Consider the following 20,937-nt stretch of genomic DNA (forward strand, 5'->3'; position numbering starts at 1 on the left):
TTCCTTCTCTTCTGCAGCCCCTTCCCCCCTTCCCAAGCACACACACACGTGCGCGCGCGCACGCACACACACACACACACGTGTGAGTACCAGTCATCAGCCACACCGGTTCCTTCCGAGCGCGGAGACCGCTTCTCTGGAAGCTCGGGGCCTGGCTGAGCTTCAGCGGCCGCCGCAGCTGCTGCCAACGCTAAGTGGAACTGGGGTGCCGGGATCGCCAGCTGCGACTTGGCTGAGCACGAGCGGCGACGACGTGTTTGGGAGCCGCGAGGGTGTTCGGCAAGCGCCTGGTGTCCTTTCGAGAAAGGCTTTAGTTGGGAGGAGAATACCTAGACCTAAAGCAAATAGAGTTCTTCAAGTAAAAGCTTTCCCTTCTCTTCCTCAAAATCCCAAATCTAGAAGCTAAGGGGCCGGGAGCGCGCGGTAGGAGACCGGATAGTGGCCTGGGGGTGGGGGTGGGGGGCGGAGCGCGCCCTGGACGTGGCTCCCCATCGCGCACTTGGCTGCAGGTTTCCGGGGACTCGCAGGGGTTTTTGCCCACCTGGGTGGAGCTTGGGGGATATCCAAGACCAGAACGCAGGGGCAGAGGTGGGGAGAAGTGTCAGAGGAAGAGACAGGGGGTCTAGCTGCTGCACCCGGATCGTCCAAACAGGCAGGTCCGCGGAAGCCCGCACAGCCTAGGGAGGAGAAGCCGCCACCTGGAGAGAGAAGGAGAAGGGCGCTGGGCCTACACGTGTGTGCACACAAGAGTTTGTGTCCCCATCCCACAGCCGCCCCCAGAACAGCCGCGGGCGGTGCAGCGTTCTCCCACGCGCACACGCTCGTATATTCTGTTTTGTTGCATCTTTCAGGTCGATAAATAAATGTGTAATAGTTAATGTGAAGACACATCAGAGTAATAACAATGGGACGAAATCAAAGGATTATCCATCTCTGTTAGTAACCGCTGAATAACAATGTTGCGGCGTGATTGATAGCCCGCTTCATTTTATGACTTTTCTATTGGTCCTGATTTTTATAGCAGTATAAACAAACTAAATCATTTCTTCCAAGACTTCAGAGCAGAAGCATCTAGGGGTGGGGATTAGGGGGAGAAGGAAAAAGGAAAGAAAAAAAAAAAAAGAAAGGGAAATCTGAGGGTGGGAGGGGAGACGGAGGTGGTGTGGGGGCGTCGAGGTGGGGAGGGCGCAAGCTGGAGCTGGACCGCGAGTCTGGAGCTGGTTGCCAGCAGGCGTGGCGAAGAAAACGACAATAGTCTGGATGTAAAATGCTCGCCCCCGCGCCCGGTTCCCTTTCGGCAGCTCGTTTTGGCCAATGTCTGAATCCACCTGGGCAGCGCCTGAGATGTATTTACCAGAGTTTTATTCCCCGTCATCTTCCCACGTTCCGCGGGCAGCCGGGAAAGTGCCGGTCAGGACCGTTGCTACTGATAATTTAAGGCATTTCCCACATGATCATGGGAACTGAAGTCCCTAACAAGGCGAGGCTTTAGCACAATGGCCCCCAAATCTTCGGAATGACAAGAATGTCTTCAGAAATCACTTTAAAGCAAAGTAAAAGGATTTTCTATGACGGATCCAGTGATTTTTCCTCAATAAATAGGTTTTAGATTGTTACACACACGTAGAAGTGGAACAAAGGGAACTACCAGAAAATATATTGGTTGCCCCTAATAAAATTTATTTAGACAGTTTACTTCTCATAAAAAATAGAGATTGAATTTTGTACAAGAGCCTGCCAAGGGGCGATGCACAGGGAAATCATTTTTTTCTTTCTCTTTTTTCCCCCTTCTTCTTTTTAACAAAGCACAAAGAGCATTTAAAGGCCAGGGAACTCTCTCCCGCTCCTGCCGAGATGGGCGCCCAGACTGAGCCAGAGAACTTTGTAGTTTTCAGAAAAGTCAGCTTTCTGAGAGATAAATATTCAAAACAAAACAAAACAAAATCTTGACGGCTGATTATGTAAACTACAAACACAGCAACTACAAAACCTGTGCCTTCCTCTTGCTTTGCCATCCTGGTCCAGAGAAAGATTTAGAAATATAAGCGAACCTGGATGGGGAGGTGGGATGATGCAGGAGATCCAGGAAACAAGTGCTTTAATGATGGATTTATGCTGATTAGGTTTGTAATTCTGATTTTCTCTCTAATTGTTTTTCTGCGTTCATTGAGAATTCTTTGTAGAGACAGAGACAGACAGAAAGAATAAAAATATATACCAGATGCTCCTGAAGAATTGGGTAGTGTGCCCAGAGCCCTAATTGCTTTTTCCACTTACAGAAGCCTTGGGTGTTTATTAAATGTAACTTTCGGCTGCCTGGGTTGTTTGTAAACTGCTCTCTTTTCTTTGCAGACAGTGGGCTGAAATATGGCGCGTTATTATTCACATTCCTGCTATTAAATGCTGAATTGTAACATTGTTCCCTTTAATGAGGAGCGCCTCCCTCAATAATTAACGATCTCACATTTTCCTATTTTCTTGCCTGATGAAAAGAATCAATTTTAATTCGTGGTAAATTACAGCCATGCTTTTGGGTATTATTTGCTTACAGAAAACAAATCAAATGACTTGAACACTCCTGTTTACTTTTCCAGATATACAATAACCAAAACGCAATGGCAAATCAGATCGAGTTCCTCCGGCCTCCCTTAAAACCTCTAACAGAATAATGGGTCGGGGCAAATACTCCAGGAAAAAAACCGGAAGCTTCCAAGTCCCCTACACTTGGAACAATGGTGACCATTTTCTCCCACAGCTCTCAAATCCCCAGGTGCCAGAACCGATGCTCCCCCAGTCCCCACCCTCACCGCCCCACCCCCGTCCCGGTTAGAGGTCAGTGGTCCACTTCTGGCTACACGAAATTTTGGGACTGCTTGGTGTATGCCTCAGTTGGTGATTCACTCAGAATGGGGTGAGTGGAAGGAAAAGGATCTGCGAGGGCAGCTAAGTCTCTGGGAAGGGGTGACAGAAGCTTCCACACTTCCCTGCATAAAAGAACACTCGTGATCCCCAGAAAAAGAGGCCACAGCCGAACACGTTTTGACTGAGTGCTCCTGCTCGGCCGCGAAAGCACCCTTCGCTGGCCTTCGGACCGCGGCTCTCCAGGGTAGAGTGAGAGCCTTTAACTCCTAGCCAAACAAGCATGGGCCCAGCCCCATGTACATTCTCCAGGCCTCCCTGGGTCTCGAGCGCAGGAACATCGGGCCGCTCTCAACCAGTGATTCAGTGATGTCGCTGCGGAGTCCGTGGCCTAATAGACTCCTCGCCTACGGGACCGTGGCTCCTCAGCCTGGGAGCTAAAAGTCAAGGACCCACACTCCCGTTTTTTTTTTTTGTTTGTTTTGTTTTTTAAGCGCAGGGAGCGGGGACTGCGTGTGCATGACGTGTGTACTTGTGTGTGCGTTTGTGTGAGCAATGTGTGAGCACGGCCGGTTCACTCCAGCTGCAAGATTGTGCCGAGGGTGACGGAGGAGCGGAAAACTCGCTCCAAAAGAGTGTGATTTCCTACCCTTCCCGGAAGCCCGTGGCGATACACAAGCTCAACACAATTTTGTTTTTCCCCAATGCAGTAAACAGTTTCCCATCCATTTGAGTTTGCAAGCTACAACCATGCAGTCCACCTGCATGACTCTTCGTGGGCGCTGGGGCCGGTCCCTTGCCTTTTTTTTTTTTTTTTAACCTTTCCTTGCCTTCTAACAACTAGCATCCGCGGCCCTCAACGCAGAAATCTCGGCACAAAACAATGACGGATCAGTACCCGCCCTCTGACTCCGTACCTCTTTTTTTGCCTTTAGCCCTATAATTTTAATGGTCCCAATTAGCCACACGGAATATAATGAGTGACATAGAGATTTTGTTTGTATGTGTTAAGTTCGCTGCTTTTCTGATTTCTACTTACTCTGGATAAATAATCATATATCAGTTATTCAGTTAGGTGACAAGGCTAGTAATTGGAATAAAAAGAAAAACATCTCATCCTTATCTCTTTCTATAACTAGATATAGCGCTAATAAGACTGCATCAATCTTATCTAGCAAATAAATAAAATAGACAAACAAACAAATTCGCCTCCAACAAGTTAATGCGGTGTATCTGAGTGGAAAGTAGATATTTTCACGCATTCTGGAGATGAGGAGTGACTTTTAATAAAATCACAAGAAAAACAAATGTAATTCTGTAAGCCATTTCTTGGAGACGCCGGCGCCCGCCCCCTCCCCACTCGCTCCCCGCCCAGCTCCACCGTCGCAACCTTTTTCTTTTCTTAAGCAGCTAGTCCCAGCTTGTGACTGACTCCGGGGCTAGGCTTCTCCAGCTATTTTACACTTTAGGCGGGGGTAAAGGTTTGGGGGAGGGAGGTATAATTCTATGGGGAGTAAGTCTTCTTCAAGTAGAATTTTCTCTTTCCCTATCTTCTCCTTCCCTTATCGTCTTGCCCTTGCTCATCCTTTTGCTCCCCTTTTCCTCTTTCCTTTCACCCTCTTTTTTCTCTTCCCTTTATTCTCTCTTCTTCCTTTCTCTATTATTCTTTCTTGTTAGCCTTTTCCTCTTCCCACTCCTTCCCTTTGTTCTCTCTTTCCCTTTGCCTGTTCTTCAGTCTCCTCTTTCTTGCACTTTTTCTCCCCCTTTCTACGCTTTTCTCTGCCTCCTTCCTCTCTTCTTTCTTCTCCCTCCCTCCCCCCCTTTCCTCTCTACCCTCCCCTTCCCTTCCCCCTCCCCGCGGCCCGAGTGCGGCTAATTCCGGGCGTCTATATTCACTCAATTAGAGAAATCTACAGAGAAGATCGATCTTCCATCTGCAGACATGCCAGCTTAACAAATTAGATTCTTGTTTCGTGCAGGTGATTTGGTGACAGTTGGGGAATTAGAAGTAATAAGTTGTTGTGTTTGAGCCCGGGCCCCCGCCCCCGCCCGCGCCCGCGCCCCTCCCCGCCCGCAGGCCCCCGGCCGCGCCCGCCGCCCGGGCACCCCCTGCCCGCCCCCCTCCCCAGCCGGCCCGCGCCCGCCGCCGCCGCCGCCGCATCCCCCGCCGTAATTAGTGCTGCTGCCCTCCATGTGGGCTCGATTAAACCGTGATTTAGCCGAAAGAAATATAATTATGGCTGCAAATAAAATAATCAGCATTGAAGAGCGATTTCCTTAATGAGATGGAGCGGTTGCACGTCACGGAGTAAAGGGGTCTCATTAAGAGGTGGTAATGAGGCTTGGGTGGATGGTGCAGTTACAAAATAGCCCAACTCTTCTGCAGGCCCGGCCCGCCCGCCCGAAGTGGCCGCCGCCGCGCCCGGCCGCCGTCCCGCCGTCTCGCCGTCCCGGAGGGGCAGCCGCGCCGGTCCCGCCCGGCTCCCAGGGGGCGCTGCGCGGTCGCGCGGCCTCCTCCCTCGGGCCCGCCGCGCCGTCGGGCCGGGCTGGGCGGACAGAGGCGGCTGCGCGAGGCGAGGGGGCGGCCGGCTGCTCCGGGGCCCCAGCGGTCTGGTCGGCTCGGCATCTGGCGCCCGGTTTGCACCAACAACTTCGAAGACATCGGTCACTGGAGGAGCCGGTCGGAGCAGGAGCCCCTGTCTAGGGAGGGGCCTGTGGGGTGTTCCAGGGAACCCCGGGCGCATGTGGAAGCCTCTGGGGTGGACATGAGTTCGACCCCGCAAGAGCGTCACCTAAGCAGGTGCCTTGGGGCAGGAGGGCATCACCGAGGGCGCGTCAGCACACAGCAAATGCTGTGTCTTCACCGGCTTAGAATCCTGGCAAGGAAGGGTCTTGGGGATTCTCAATCTCTCCACGTCATTGTCCAAACTTTACTAAAGTACTAAAAAGGCAACAGCTCTGCTTTAAGCAGCTCATAGCAAAAAAAAAAAAAAAAAAAAAAAAGTCTTGAATAAATAATTCCAAAGATTTCTTAAGATTTCTTAAATGGGCGGCTCTGACCTTTCCAGTTTACTAGGTTTAGGACAGCCTCTGAATTCCTTCTTTACGTCAAGTTGTGTACACCTGAACGTTCCCAATATCCAGATGTGGTGATACCTCAGTATTTATTTCTAATTAGATTGTTAATCTTCTCCTTGGTTTAGTTTTATCATTTGGAACCACTGCGAGTTGAAAAAGGAAACATTATCCAGACAGAGTGACTAATGAGGCAGCTGACACACTTTTCCTTATTCATCCATCCAGATTTTGCTGAGTGCCTACTATGTGCTAGGCACTGTGTTGGGCCCTGGGGAGTGAGAGGGAGACAGAGGAAGAGATCCTCCGCCTGGTGGAGTTTACAGTCCTGCACATCCAGCATTGACTTGTTTTCAGCCACGGTGGCCTGCGGCAATCAGGCTTTTACATCCTGTGAGAGGCAGAGGCAAACTCGAGAAGTAGCCTCTTTTCAGTGTGCGCTGACCCTCCCTCCCACTTTCTCAATCAAGATTCTTTTCCCACCCAGGAACCTGGGATCCTGAGGAAGAAACTAATTTGATAGATTAAATTTCTTAGATGTTAGGAGTTAATGTAGTATACTTTATAGAATGTTCCCATTTTTAAAGAGGAGTACAAGGAGAGGCAAATTGCCTAGGTAAAGCCTTCCATATCTGCCTGGTGGTAGTGGGAGGCTTGGGAGAGGAGGATTTGGGGGTAAATCCTTACTGGCCAAAATTACTGCTTTCCTAATCAGCCTTACTAGCTCTGATGGAAACTCTCACATTAAAAAATTTTTTTTTCTGGGGTAGGTGGTCAGAGATCCCTTTGAGAATCTGTTGAAAACTGGACTTCATCCCATTAAAATGCATATATTTGCAAACAACTTCCGGTGGGGGTTCAGGACCCTCCACAGACCAAGTTTATGAAGGAGTGTAATCCAGGTGAACCTTTAATGTTTGTGATTTAGACTTTCAGAGAAGAAATAATACAAATATCCAGAGGGGTTCTATCAACAAATCTGAACCTAGGGAGGAGCTAAGGCAAGAATCAAAAATGAACTGCCAAACCAGTAAGTTACAAGAAGACAACTGGTTAGCAGAGGCATACAGTCTAACTCATTTGTAACAAACTTGTATTTTCCATCTGACCCAAACGTAAGTTGATATTAATCCAAACCTATACACAATGTTATCATGTTGCAAAGAGTTGTCAGGAAAATTACCTTGTCAGCTGGCATCTCTTGTCTCCAGAAGCAGGCCCTGGGCAGCTGGCACCCTGGCTGGGGAGGGCAGCAGCCTCACACAATGGTGAGTCATCAATACATAGACCTTGTCCTGGGTGGTGATGCAAGCGAATGTGATTGAAATTCACACACTGGGACCACAGTGAGTGAAGGATGATTAAAAGTCCGTCTTAAGCCCACTAAAGCCCCCAAATCCAAAGCTTAAGCTAATTCTCTTATTCACTCTCCAAACGCATTTTACCCATTAGGGCCTGAAACCAAGCAGTAGAGCTGCCTTCTCCACCCTCCCAGGCTTTCCCAAGATGCTAACATATGGAACCAGAGAGTCTTTTCTGGGCAGAAGATAGTTCTTTCCTGGCTGCTTTAGAGCAAGGGTTTACTCTCTGCCTCTCCTTTAATTTTCGAAAGGTTCCCAAGTCACTGATTAGGAAGGATATTAACTTTTCCATATAAATTTTCCTGGTACCTCTTTTTCCCCCACTCTTATAAAACAGATGTATTAGGGAAAGGAGGGTGTATTAGTTAGGATACACATTGGGCTGCTGTAACAGCCACCCCAAATTAGAGTAGATTAGACAAGATGGAATTTCATTTCTCTGTCACACTCCAAAGCTGATACAGCAGTTCCAAAAGGTTGAGAACCCAGCCCTCTTTACACAATGGTGATGTCTTCCTCAACATTTGGCTTCCATCTTGTGGTCTAATATGGCTGCTCCAGCTCCTGCCATCACCTCTGTATCTCAGACAGCTGGACAGGGAGATGAAAAGGAAGGTTCATACCTTTCTATTTTAAGGGTATGGCTTAAAAATGCATCTATCACTTCTTCTCACAATGCTTTGACCAAAATCTATCTCAATGGGGACTAAGAACTGCAGTTTTTACCTGAAGTAGTTAAAACATTAAAAGGAGGCTCTATGGATTTCCTGCTCTGGGAAGGACATAACTGTTATCTTCAGCATGGCCCTCAATTAGGACTTGGCCCCCATCTCCACACTTCCCCTGAATCGGTTCTGAAAGATCGGTGTGTGTTGTTGGGGGAGGTAGAGGAGGGAAGTTGAAGCAGAGAGGCCAGTTAGGAGCCTAATGCAATAATCACAGGGAGAAATGATGGTTGCTTGGACCAGAACGAGAGCAGCAGAGGACGCGATAAGTGGTTGGAATCTAAAAATATTTCTTTTTTAGATTTCTAGGATTTGCTTGTAGATATGGGATGTGAGAGAGAAGAGTCAGGATAAAGCTATTCATTGCTTGTCTATTCATTCATTGGCTGTTTGTTCATTCACTCATTCATTTACCAAATTGTTACTGAGCACCAGCTGGGAGCCAAGCACTGGGCTGGGACCTATGGACACAATGAGTATAGTCATGCCTTTACAGTTGACCAACAGCGACAGACAGCAGAGGAATAAATACAAACAGGATGTGTATAATAAAGAGCAAGTACCAGAGGCTATGAGGTACTAACATAGAAGAAAGCAACTTGGTCTAGAAGCCTGGGAAGTGATGTCAAAGCTGAGACATATGGGAATTAGCCAGGAAACAGGTGGGATGGAGAGAGAAGATGGAAAATATTCCTGTACAGAAATTTCCTCCAAGTCCTAATTCTTCCATGGCTTCATATTGTCTACCTGGGATAGCACATGGAAGCCTGGGCTCTGCAGTCTGGAAATGTGAACTTAGTTCATGTCTCTTTAAAGAGAAACTGCTTTTTGAAGTTCAATTCAAGTTTAATTCAATGCAGTAAACATTTATAAATTTTGGGCCAGGTTCCCAGCCCAAAGACAATAATAGCCCATGGTACCACTTAACTGAAAGCAGATAATAAAATTGAAGTCATCGAATTTTATGAAATATAGAGGCATCCTCCATGAGGATAGACTAAAACTCAAGGAACATCAACTAGAAAGACACATGCTGAGGGGTGATGTGATCAAACTCTATACAATTCAGGAAGAACTACAAGAGAATAAACATGGATTAGGAGACAACCAAGGCTTCAAGACAAATAAAAAGAAGTCCTTTCTACAGGACTACTTGCACGTATGAAATTTGCTTCTTCCAAGAGTTGGTAAAAGTACTGTTTTTATTGGGATGAGGATTCAACGGCTGTAAAAGAGATCACCATCACCACCAACAAAACCAACAGTGGCTGAAACAAGACAGAAGTTAACTCCTCTCTCATTTAGTAGTCCATATGTAAGAAAACCAAGACTGTCCTGGTAGGTCCATGGTGTCTGGGACCCAGTCCCCTCTGTCTTGCTCTGCCTGCAAGGCTGTCTCCAGTCCATGCTGTTCAGGATGGTTCACCACCTGTCACATTCTAGCCAGCAGGAAGGAAGGAGGAGGAAGAGGAGAGTAACTTTCTTCCTTTGGAAGAACAAGCCAGTTTTGGTCAAATGGTCGCACCTCGCTACAAGGAAGGGTGGGGAACAGTGTCTTTATATCAGACACTTAGGCTCCAGGTAACAACTGCACAAAGGCTGCTTATTTTGACATTAATCATTCAGGAATTACCTACAGCATCACCCTTATACCTGGTCAAGCAGGTGTCCCCTGCCCTGAACCTTGGCTTTAGAAGGCCCCCTTGGGCCCTCTCCAGCCACAGCCCACCCAGAGCCTACTCTACCCACTGCAGACCACCCAGAACTCTAGAATTCCTTGCCCAACCATCCTACTCCTGCTTGCAGGGCTTATGTGGGCCTCTCCCCAGACCAGTCCACCTGCAGTATGCTCATCCTGGGGCCTGAGGGGCGGCTGATTGTGATGGGATGCTAGCCAAGCTTGGACAAGGCAGTGAGGGTGACCACTTGTGCATGCGGGAGGCTCCTTGCTGCCCTGAGTGCAGCTGGTGGGCAGGAAAGGGCCAGCCCAGAGCTTGGGGGCTAGGACTCCAAAAATTATAAACTGGAACTTCTAACTTATTATGAAGATACATTTGTCAAGCTAAGAAGATAGAACATATTTCATGCAACAGTTTGTTAGGTCAATTTATAACTTTAAATTATTAGACATACAGTATTTGGTCTTCTCTTTTGTGCTCTTGCTCCAGGTCCTGCTAAGGTTAGGGGTAAGCTTGTCTTGCCATGTTTTGTCATCTTTAAAGTCACTATATGTGAGATTCCTTCCCTGAGGCTCACAATTCTGATTTCCAACCTGTGATCAGTCAGATTAGGAAGGTGGGGCCTCATCCCTCAGACGGAAGGCCACTGCCCACAGGCACACACATAGCCTCTGGTTCCTCGAGTTGATCATCCTCGTTCCCATCTCAGGGCCATCATACCTTGCTTGTTCCTTCTTCTGGAAATGCACTTCTCTGGGCCTCCACTGGTGAGATCTCTCTCTTCACTAGTCTCTGTTCAAATGTTATCTCTACAGAGCGGTCCTCCCTGAATCTACTCCCTAGTCCTGAAAAAGTCCCCTCCAAAGATCAAAATTTCCATCATTCTTTATCCTTCATCTCTTACCCTACTTTATTTTTTTCAGCATAGCACTCATCACTACCTGAAACGGTGCTATATGCTTATTTGTTTATTGCCTCTTTCCTGACTAGAATACCAGCACAGTGAGGACTGAAACTTTGTCTTCTTACCTATCCTAGAGTGTCTTACCTATCCCTACAGAATCCTCAGAGCCCTGTCCAGGGCCTGATACATAATAATGTTGAAAAAAGTTTTGAATGGATGAATGAAAAGAAGAACGAATAAATGGCCTAGATGTTCAATAGCATTTGGGAATCAGATTTCACAATTCAAAGTACCCTTATGAAGCAATCTGGATTGTGGAGGAGAGTTCAGTACTACTGGAATTCATGCCCCCCATTCAGGGTGGGGTTAGCCTGGCCAGCTCCGTGTAGAGCCGTCCAGAACGGTGTCACAATGGCCCTGTGGTTGAAGAGCCCAGTGAAGCCATTGCAGATGAAGTTGGGCTCTCCCTCTCCAGCTCCGAGCTCAGGGTTAAGCCCTGGAAAGTGAGCCCAGGGCAGGCACTACCATGTAATTCCTTAGTGGTGAGGGACTCAGTGTTTGGACAGGGGACTGGAGTGAAATTTGACGTAGACCAAGTAGAGGATGCTGCGCGAAGGGTCCTACACCCTCGGAACCAGAAGAGTCCTTAGGGATTGGTGCCTAACATTTCTGTGTTTAAAGAGGAGAAATGGAGACCCAGAGGAGCCAAGGTCTCACAGTGGCTAGTAAAGAATTAGAGCTGGGGCTCAGGTCTCCTGGATGAACCCTGATTCATTTCATAGAAGCCTCTAGGATCGGGAAGAAATTTCCATCAAGCATTAAGTGTAGACTCTTGTTAAAAGAATCCCTACTTACAGAGCTTCCCCAGATGATCTGTAAAATGGGGGCAATCACAGGACCCACCCATCTCATGAGGTTGAGACTTAAGGGGTTAACATAGAACACATAGGAAGGTGAACTCAGTGATACTACTGCTATGTTTGCTATCTTCCCTTTTCATTCCCATCTCCTGCGTTCTTGCTGAGAAGTTGCGTTACTGACCACAGTGACTCTGGAAACAGCAGGATTGGGCTTGGGAGCCCTGTTCTAATCCACGGTGGAGGTTTGGGGGTGTCCACGAGGGGTAAAGGACTAACCAGGCCCGATGCCAGGGGCACTTACAGCAATCCCGGCAGGTCTGTGAGTGCCCAAGCAGTGGGAGCACCCCACTGCCCCAGGTGGGTGCCCCAAGCCTTCTTGGCAAGAAGCGGCAGCTCCTCAGGAGGCAGGGACGTGCCCCATAGCAGCCCTTGGAGATTCTCGCAGCCCCATTTTCAATTTGGGCCCTGGAGCTAAACACGTAAATTGAGAGTATTGATCAGCTCATCAGCGCATCATTAAGTTGCTCTTTTTCCCCTTCTGAAATTTGGAGCCATGCTAGTGATAGTGACACACAGCGGAGGCTGCCCCACACAGCACTGTGCGTGGGCACTCAGACCACTGCACATCCCCATGTCCTCAGCATGAGGTTAGGAACCCTTCATTTTAATATTTTGTTGCCCCTGTTCTTTCTCACCAATGCAAAAGTACCAAATTTTGCTCCTTCACACGAGGAGAGGGTGCAAAATGAGCTGACCTGCAGTTGAGAAAAGTTGCCATGAAAGGGGGTCCCAGGACACCACGTGATACGGGGTGTCAAAGTCCTGCAACGTCTCTGTCCTCCTGGGGCGCCAGAGGATCTGGAGAAAGGGAGAGGTGTTCATCTTAAGAAAAGATTGGATAGTACCAATGAACTTATTTACAAAACAAAAACAGACTCACAGACATGGAAAACAAACTTATGGTTTCCAAAGGGGGAAGACGGGGGAGGGATAAACTGAGAGTATGGGATTAAGAGCTGCACACTACCATATATAAAATGGACAAACAACAAAAATTTACTGTATAGTGCAGGGAACTATATTCACTATTCTTGTAATAAACTTATGGAAAATAATTTTTTTAAAGAATATAGTTATATACATATATATCTGCATAACCGAATCACTTTGCTGTACACCTGAAACTAACACAATTTTGTAAATCAACTATACTTCAATAAAAAAAAAAAAGAGAGCGAGAAAAAGAATTGAGGACTTAACTTTCCTTCTAAGGAAAACAAAGGAGGGTGGTGATGGAATAATGCAGTAACCATCACCAAAACTGTTTAGGCCACGTATTGGCAGAAAATCATGTCTGCCTCCTTTGTTTCCAGAATTCTGAGGCCAGGTGTTATCAAGTCACAAAGCTTTAATCCCCATTGCTTTTCAGAAATAAACACACACACACACACACACACACACACACACACACACACACACACACACACACACACACACACACTAAAATTCCTCTCCATCCTAGGCGGTAAAATTACTGCCCATCTCTCTACTTGCCCTTGGTACTCACATACCAGCCTCTTGGCCTTCTGAAAATTTATGAAACAATTTTCCCTCTAATTCAAGACCTTTACACATGCTGTTCCCTTTGCCCTGAATTGCTCCTCCCCAATTCTTTATATCACTAGCTTCTCAGTTTTCAGATCACAGTTTAAATCTCACCTCCCAGGCAAGGTCTTCCTTAACCCTCTAGATTGGCCCTTTCCTCCCTGTGGTTACCTTCCATCCCAACACCGTGTTAAAGTCTTGTAGCCCTCCCCAGTGTCATTACTGAATTTGTTAAGTACATGCTTGTTAAGTACATTGCTGTCTCTCCCACTGCACAGTGTGCTCCAAGAGGGCGGGGCCATGTCTGATTTGTGCCCAGAATTCAGTACATACTCACTAGATATTCACCCAGTTGCTCAAGCCAAAAGAATTGAAATCATTCTCATTCTCAAATCATCCAGTGCAGCACAAACCCCAGATCTTCTTTCAAAATATATCCCCAAATCTGCCCATTTCTCACCACCGTCACCACCATTAGGTCCAAGCCAGCACCATGCACCTTGATAGCTTCCTTCCTCCTCTCCCTTCCTCTGCCCTGGCTTCCCTTCAGGCTACTCCCCGCAGAAAGCGGGAAGGAAGGCTGATGACGTCACTCTGCTCAAAGCCCCTAATGTCTCCCGGTCACACACCATCAACTCCAACCCCCTGCTACGACTTACAAGGACCACAGGCCCCTGGTCCCTTACATCTCCAAAGCCTCTCCCGTCTTTCAGGTCCCTCCAGACACACTGCCCCTGCTCTGCTGCTCAGCATCCCAGTCACCCACCTCAGGGCCTTTGCATTGGCTTTTCTTTCTGCCTGCAATGCTTTCTTTCCCCTAAGCGGTGCCAGAGTTCACTCCCCAACCTCGTCCAGCTCTTTGCAGAAAGCCCTTCCCTGTCTCATCAATCCTGCCTGCTCTGCACAGTCTGCCCTTATATTTTCTTTTGAATTTTAAATGTCTTTAATTACAAGCACATTTATACTGCTCTGTTGGTATTTTTAAAATTTTAATTTTGAGGATAAATAAATATATGGTTTAGAATTCTAAGTTTAGAGAAAGGCAAACAATGAAAAGTCTCTCTTTTGTTCAAGTCCCAAAGCTCCCCAATTCTTCTTCCCACAGGGAACAAAAATTACCCGTCTTTTGTGTATGCTCCCTAATATAGTCTAAGGATATACAAACAAATATTTATATGTCTCTATATTTATTTTAAACTTTTGTCACTCACATACTATGTATGTATATATCTAGTATATATTTATCTTTTTATATGCCTTTTTATCCAATGGTAGCATACTTAGACTATTTCACACCTTGTATTTTTTTTTACTTAACATAATTTAGATATCTTTCTGTATTCGTATATGAAGTGTTCTCAAAAGAGATCCAAATTGGAAAAGAAGAGGTAAAATTGTCATTATATGCAGATGATATGATACTATACATAGAAAATCCTAAAGGCTCCACACAAAAACCATTAGAGCTGATAAAAGAATTTGGCAATGTAGTGGCTACAAGATTAACATACAGAAATCAGTGGCATTTCTCTACACTAACAATGAAATATCAGCAAAGGAAACCATAAGCAAAACAAACAACAACCTACAGAATGGGAGAAAATATTTGCAAATGATGCGATTGACAAAGGTTTAATTTCCAGAATATATAAACAGCTCATACAACTTAACAACAACAACAACAACAACTCAATCCAATTCTCCAATGAAGACATACAAATGGTCAATAGGCACATGAAAAAATGCTCAGTATCACTAATTATCAGAGAAATGAAAATCAAAACTACAATGAGGTATAGCTCAGTGGTAGAGTGCTTGCCGAGAAAGCACAAGGTCCTGGGTTCAACCCCCAGTACCTCCATTTAAAAAAATTAAAAAGTTAATAAAATCTTAAAAAAAAAACCCCTACAATGAAGTATCACCTCACACCAGTCAGAATGGCCATCATTCAAAAGTCTACAAATGGTAAATGCTGGAGAGGCTGTGGAGAAAAGGCAACCTTCCTACACTGCTGGTAGGAATGTAGTTTGGTGCAGCCATTATGGAAAACAGTGTAGAGATTCCTCAAAAGACTAAAAATAGACTTACCATATGATCCAGCAATCCCACTCCTGGGCATATATCCAGAGGGAACCCTAATTCAAACAGATACATGCACCTCAGTATTCATAGCAGCAATATTACACCAGTCAAGACATGGAAACAACCTAAATGTCCATTGACAGATGACTGGATAAAGAACTTGTGGTATATTTATACAATGGAATACTATTCAGCCATAAAAATAATAAAATAATGTCATTTGCAGCAACATAAATTGATTTGGAGAATGTCTCTAAGTGAACCCAGAAAGAGAAAGAAAAACACCATATGATCTCATTTATATGTGGAATCTAAAAAAAAGACAAATGAACTTATTTACAAAACAGAAATAGACTCACAGATATAAAAAACAAACTTATGGTTACCGGGGGGGAAGGGATAAATATATATGACATAGATAAGTGAATTTATACTGTGTAGCACAGGGAACTATATTCAATGTCTTGCAGTAACTTATGGTGAAGAAGAATATGAAGACAAATATATGCAAACTCATGTATGACTGAAGCATTATGCTGTACACCAGAAATTGACACAATATTATAAACTGACTATACTTCAATTAAAAAAAGATATATATGTATACTAAGAAAAAGTTTTCTCATTCTTTTCTGCAGGTACATAGTATGATCTTGCCATGGCTGTCATAATTAATTTAACCCACTCCCTACTGATGAACATTTCGGTTGTTTCCAATCTTTTGCCATTAAAAATGACACTACATCATTTCATGCATGTGCACATGTATCTGTGGAATAAATTCCTAAAAATGTAAGGAAGCACTAGAACAGTGTTTGTAGCAACCTGCCACCCAGAGCAGTGGGGCCAGTTTACACTGCTACCAGCAAGCTATGAGAATGCTGATTTCCCCACACTCTGGTCAACCCAGCATAGCATCAAATTCCTGGATCTTTACCAATCAGATGCGTGAAAAATAGTATCTCAGTGTCATTGTAGTATACATTCCTATTATTACATGTAGTTCATTTTTTCTTATATTTAAGAACCACCAGTATTTCCTTTTTCTGTAAACTATTCATTTTTCTATTTTATCATGGATCTTATTCTTATTGATTTTCTGAAATCTATATACCTTAGTTTGAAAAGTAATCCTTTGTACATGTGAATTATATATATTTTTCTCAGTTTGATCTTAGTCTTTTGATTTTGATTACAGTATTATGTAGTCTGATTTATCAATCTTCTCTTCTATGGCTTCTGGGTCTCCCATAGGTTCTTCATTTTTAAAATTGAAGACTTGGGTGGTGGGTATAGCTTATTGGTAGAGTGCATGCTTACCATACAAGAGGTCCTGGATTCAGTACCCAGTACCTCTATTAAAAAAAAAATTGAAGTCTTTAATCTATTTGGAATTTATCTTGAGTAAGATATGGGGTATGGACACACTTTGTTTTTCTTGATCTCACATTGCTGTGGAATTATTTGTCTCCATAGCTCTAATTAATACCTGAAATGATATTACATAGTTATGTGTGTGGTCATTTGTTTTTGGTTTATCACACGATCATAAACTTCACTAGGGCAAGGATCTTGGCCATGTTTTCCACTGTGTCCCCAGTACTAGCAAGCCCCTGGGGACATAGTAGGTGCTCCATCAGTATTTATAGAATAAAAGAGTGAGTGAGTGGGTGTATCAGAGAGCTGCAATCACAATACTGCTTCATAACAAACCACCTCAAAACTCAGAGGCATATAACAAGCAGCTTTCATTGCTTGTCACACAAGACATAGTCCTGATACCTGGGTCCTTCCTCCCAGAGATTCTGATCTAATTGGTCTGGGGTGCAGCCTGAGCATCTGAATTTATTTTTCCCCCCAAACTGCCCAGAAAATTTTTACATGCAGCCATGTTTGAGAACCTCTATTGTAGGTAACATTTGCTATTATTCTAACTGACTGTATCAAAGTCTTGAGGTGCTCAATTATGATACAATCATCTGAAACAGTAATGAGAAAACTGAGGCGTATGGAAAGAGAAGTAAAACTTGGATTATGTTTACACAGAACAAAAAGGTGAAATTTTAGGAACTACACATTTAATCAACATAGCAGTCAAGCTGTAGAATTGAGGTTCCAACATGAATAATTCAACAGTTTCTCTCATGGAGAGAGGAGAATTCCTTGTCAAATAATTCAAAGCCCCCAGATACTAAGGACTTATTGAAAGTTCATGTCACAATGGTATATACTGTTAAATATATGGGGAAGGAAACTGGCATTTGCTCTTGTTATGAGATGCACTCAGGACAACACTGCAGAGTTAGCCCAAGAGCATCTGATGCCATGACAATTTTTCCTTCTTAGGAGAAGCAGATGAAATTAAAAAAGGGTGATGATTTACCTACTGTTCTTTGGCAAGGTGCTGGCAAGGTCTCTGGGCTTCTTCCCCGAAGACAGGCTGTATTAATGAATCCCTTGCTGCAGCTCCTTTGTATAGACGCCGTGTTGGATTACTTTTCTGATATACCGCATCCATACATAAACTGGGGAGAACAACAACAAATCCCTTTGTAACTCAGGTAAAGGGAACAAAATTTACAGTTGGATGTCACCATAGGGCCACAACTTCTGGACTAGGGAAGATAAGGAATCAGAACTCTCCTATCTCCCCACTGGAACAGCTGCCTGGTTGTCACCCAGGGGCTTGGCCAAGCTCTGGAGTCCAGTACTGTGTATCTTGAAGTGTAGGTATTAGAGGACATTGCTTGTCATTGTGAATTTTGAGTAAAGGGAAAGAGGAACCCTTTGGCCAGAATCTTTCTTTTGGGTCCTGCAGCCATCTCACTGGAATCCGAAGAATCAAAAGTGCTGTCTGGCCCAGAGAGAAGAGTCACTGCTAATCGTGGCAAGCTCTAAAATAACCGTATGTTTTGAGTGGCATCTAGCACTCAACAGGCACTTAATAAATATTCACTAATAACATTAGGCCACTCAGCACCAAGCAGGAAGATAAGGCCATTTTTTTTTGTTTTATACTTGGGTAATTGATAAAAAAAAATAATTGCAAATCTTTAAATGTATAGCAGTGATTAGCTAAAACCATCACCTCGAAGCCCTTCCCACTTTGATAAACTCATTCCCATGAAAATTCTCAGAACCCGAGGAACAGCAGGGAAAGAAGCCAATCAAAGCAGCTCAAAGAGTTTTACATTATCTCCATAAGCTATCTAATCTAGCCATTTTGCGTGATCTATGTAAATTAATTACACTTTTTAATTAGGTGGTCTTTTAGCTTGCATACTGAAGTTTACCACTAATTACAGCAAGGCAGGAGGTCACTTGATTGGTATGGGGAACAAGAGGCCTTTATTTCATTGAACTGAAACACTAAACAGTTAATGCTTAGGAAAAAAAGGGTAAAATTTATGCCAGTTCTCAAAACTCAAACTGTACAGCTCTTGTCCTTTTTTTTTTTCCCCTGACTCAAATCTCCTTCTATGGTTCACTGGGGTTTTTTCTTTGTAGATATTAGAATGACTTCTAAACACCTGCTGACTCAAAACTATTATAACAGCAGCTCAGAAGCCTGAATTTTGCATCCCTGATGCTACGAGGAGCAAACCGCACCCTTTGTGACCTGTGTGACCCTTAGTCACATTAAATGTTATTTAATAGCTAATGTAGCTATTTCCAGATGTGACTTTATTTGGTTTCTGCCAGCCAGTCTGTGATTTTCATTAACTTCATCATTTAAACAACCACCACCACCAAAAACCCTTACAAAAGCTAGTGCTGTACTTTACGCCAAGCAGAACAAAGTATGGTTTAATCAAACAAACATAGTGTTCACTGTGGCGAACAGAGTGCGTTTAACATCTTTAAAATATTTCTGAAGGACATTTCAGGGCACTTTCCCTCATCTAATCTTGTCTCAAGCACCAGGATCCCAAATCTCCTTTCTTTTTTCACATTTTAGTGACCCAGGCTGTCGCATAGTAGATCAGTGGCTGGGGAGTTCTGCAAGAAGCATTTGCTGATTTAATGCAATCCTTGGAAAAATCAGGATTGCTAATTAAAAACCACAGAGTGAATAAAAGTCTTGAACCCAGAGGAATTCTCTGATCTGCCGCTGAGAGGGGCCCTCATTTTCATGCCAGCACACACACATCATCACAATCCTGGGAGTTCAGTCAATTTTCTTCTGGTCATGTTTCCTCCTGGGCCAAGGGCTATGCTTCTGTGAGATGGCCTGCCCTCCCCATCAGCCCCCAAAGGGAAAGGGCATATTATTCTGGTCTCTTCATCCAGCTTTGCATTTCCAAATCACTTCCAACAGGGCAATGTCATAGAAGGGGCACCAGCTGGGCGTCAGGGGGCTTGGGCTCCAGGCCTGGTTCTCTCGGCAGAGAGCTGGGTGTCTAAGGCCAGCCCTGTCAGTCTCTGTGGGGCTCCTGCTTTCCTCATCTGTGGAATGAACCCATGTGCTCGCAAGTTCCATCCTCTTCCACTAACTTGCAAGGCTGCCTCTGCTGAAGCTTTTATCCCATTCAATTCATCATGCATTTAACTACACAGATGGTAAGCTCCTGGAAGGCAGGAATCGAATTTTATTCCCTTTCTTGACCCCTGGCTCCTAAAGACTGAACATTGGAGAAGTGCAATAAACATGTGTTGAATGAACGGGACTGAAAATTCAAGACTAAAGTATTATGTTCTATTAACAACATGACTAGTAGGAGTAGCAGCAGCAGGAAGCTTTTTTTTTTTTTTTTTTTTTTGGCAGCACATACCATAAGCTAGGCATCGTGCTAAATCCTTTATCTGGTTTGTCTCATTTAGTTGAAGAAGACAAGCTCCTGTTTCCTTTTTCCCTTTGTGGTGAACACTGCTCAGTAGAATTCATTAACATATGGATTCATCCTTACCAGTAAAACCTCCATTTCTCTTGAGGCAGTGATGTAAATGTGAGAACAATGACCTCTCTGAGAAACTATTGTTTCTTGGGGTAAACCATATGGCCCAGTTCTGGTCAATGAGATGTAAGCAGGAAACTTACATCTGAAATTTTCCTTCTGTCATTTCAACTTCTCTTTCTTCCTGCTTGGGACTTGGACTCAGTGCCTGCAGGCAGGTCGATCTTGTGATCATGTGAACAAAAGCCACAGGTAAAGGCTGTGGAACCGGATGTGACAGGGAACCTGGACCCTTGGTGACTTCCTTAAGAGGCTGCATCAACCCTACACTGTACCACTAGACTCCTGGCTATATGAGAAAGCTACATCTAACTAATACAACCTCCTCTGCCTACAGTCCATCCAGGATGATTCTACGATGAGTGTTTTCCAGAGCACAGAGTGTTTCTAACTTTTGTTTTTAGAGGCTTGGGTCTACTCATACTCCTACCAAGATCCATGTCTTTCCTGCTTCATTGCCTGCTTCTTTATGACTTTCTACCTCTCTAGCTCAGCCTTTGTTTGACTACTTCTGTATTACTCTATTTTCTCATTTTCTGTATTTTTAATGCTCTGGCTTATGGGGCCTCACTGACTAGGGAGAGACCGACACTCCTAGGGTCTAGCCAATTCTTAAGAGACAGCAAACAACTCAATGGGAAGCATACCTTTCAAATGCCAGCTAACCAACCCAGAACCAGGAACTACTTCCTATCTTTGGCTTTTACACCCCAGAAGGCAATATTACTTTGCCCTAATCACCCCAGGTCCAGGTACTGGACAACCAGGGACCACCCCTATTGCCCAGAGACTGCTATCAATTATTCAGACTATCAAACTATTCAATCCAGAG

General features: G+C 44.7%; 1 long non-coding RNA gene across 1 annotated transcript; it reads right to left on the bottom strand.

Annotated features, from left to right (window-relative positions):
* Positions 1–12,214: 12,214 nt before the first annotated feature.
* LOC135321058 (uncharacterized) lies at positions 12,215–17,750 on the bottom strand. The gene is made up of 3 exons (XR_010380476.1): positions 17,534–17,750; positions 15,157–15,203; positions 12,215–12,321 (listed from the first exon to the last, which is right to left on the bottom strand). It is a non-coding gene; the product is annotated as an uncharacterized LOC135321058 (long non-coding RNA).
* Between the last annotated feature and the right edge of the window lie 3,187 nt (positions 17,751–20,937).

Source organism: Camelus dromedarius, chromosome 3 (genome assembly GCF_036321535.1).
Source record: "Camelus dromedarius isolate mCamDro1 chromosome 3, mCamDro1.pat, whole genome shotgun sequence".
Taxonomy (NCBI): Eukaryota; Metazoa; Chordata; class Mammalia; order Artiodactyla; family Camelidae; genus Camelus; species Camelus dromedarius.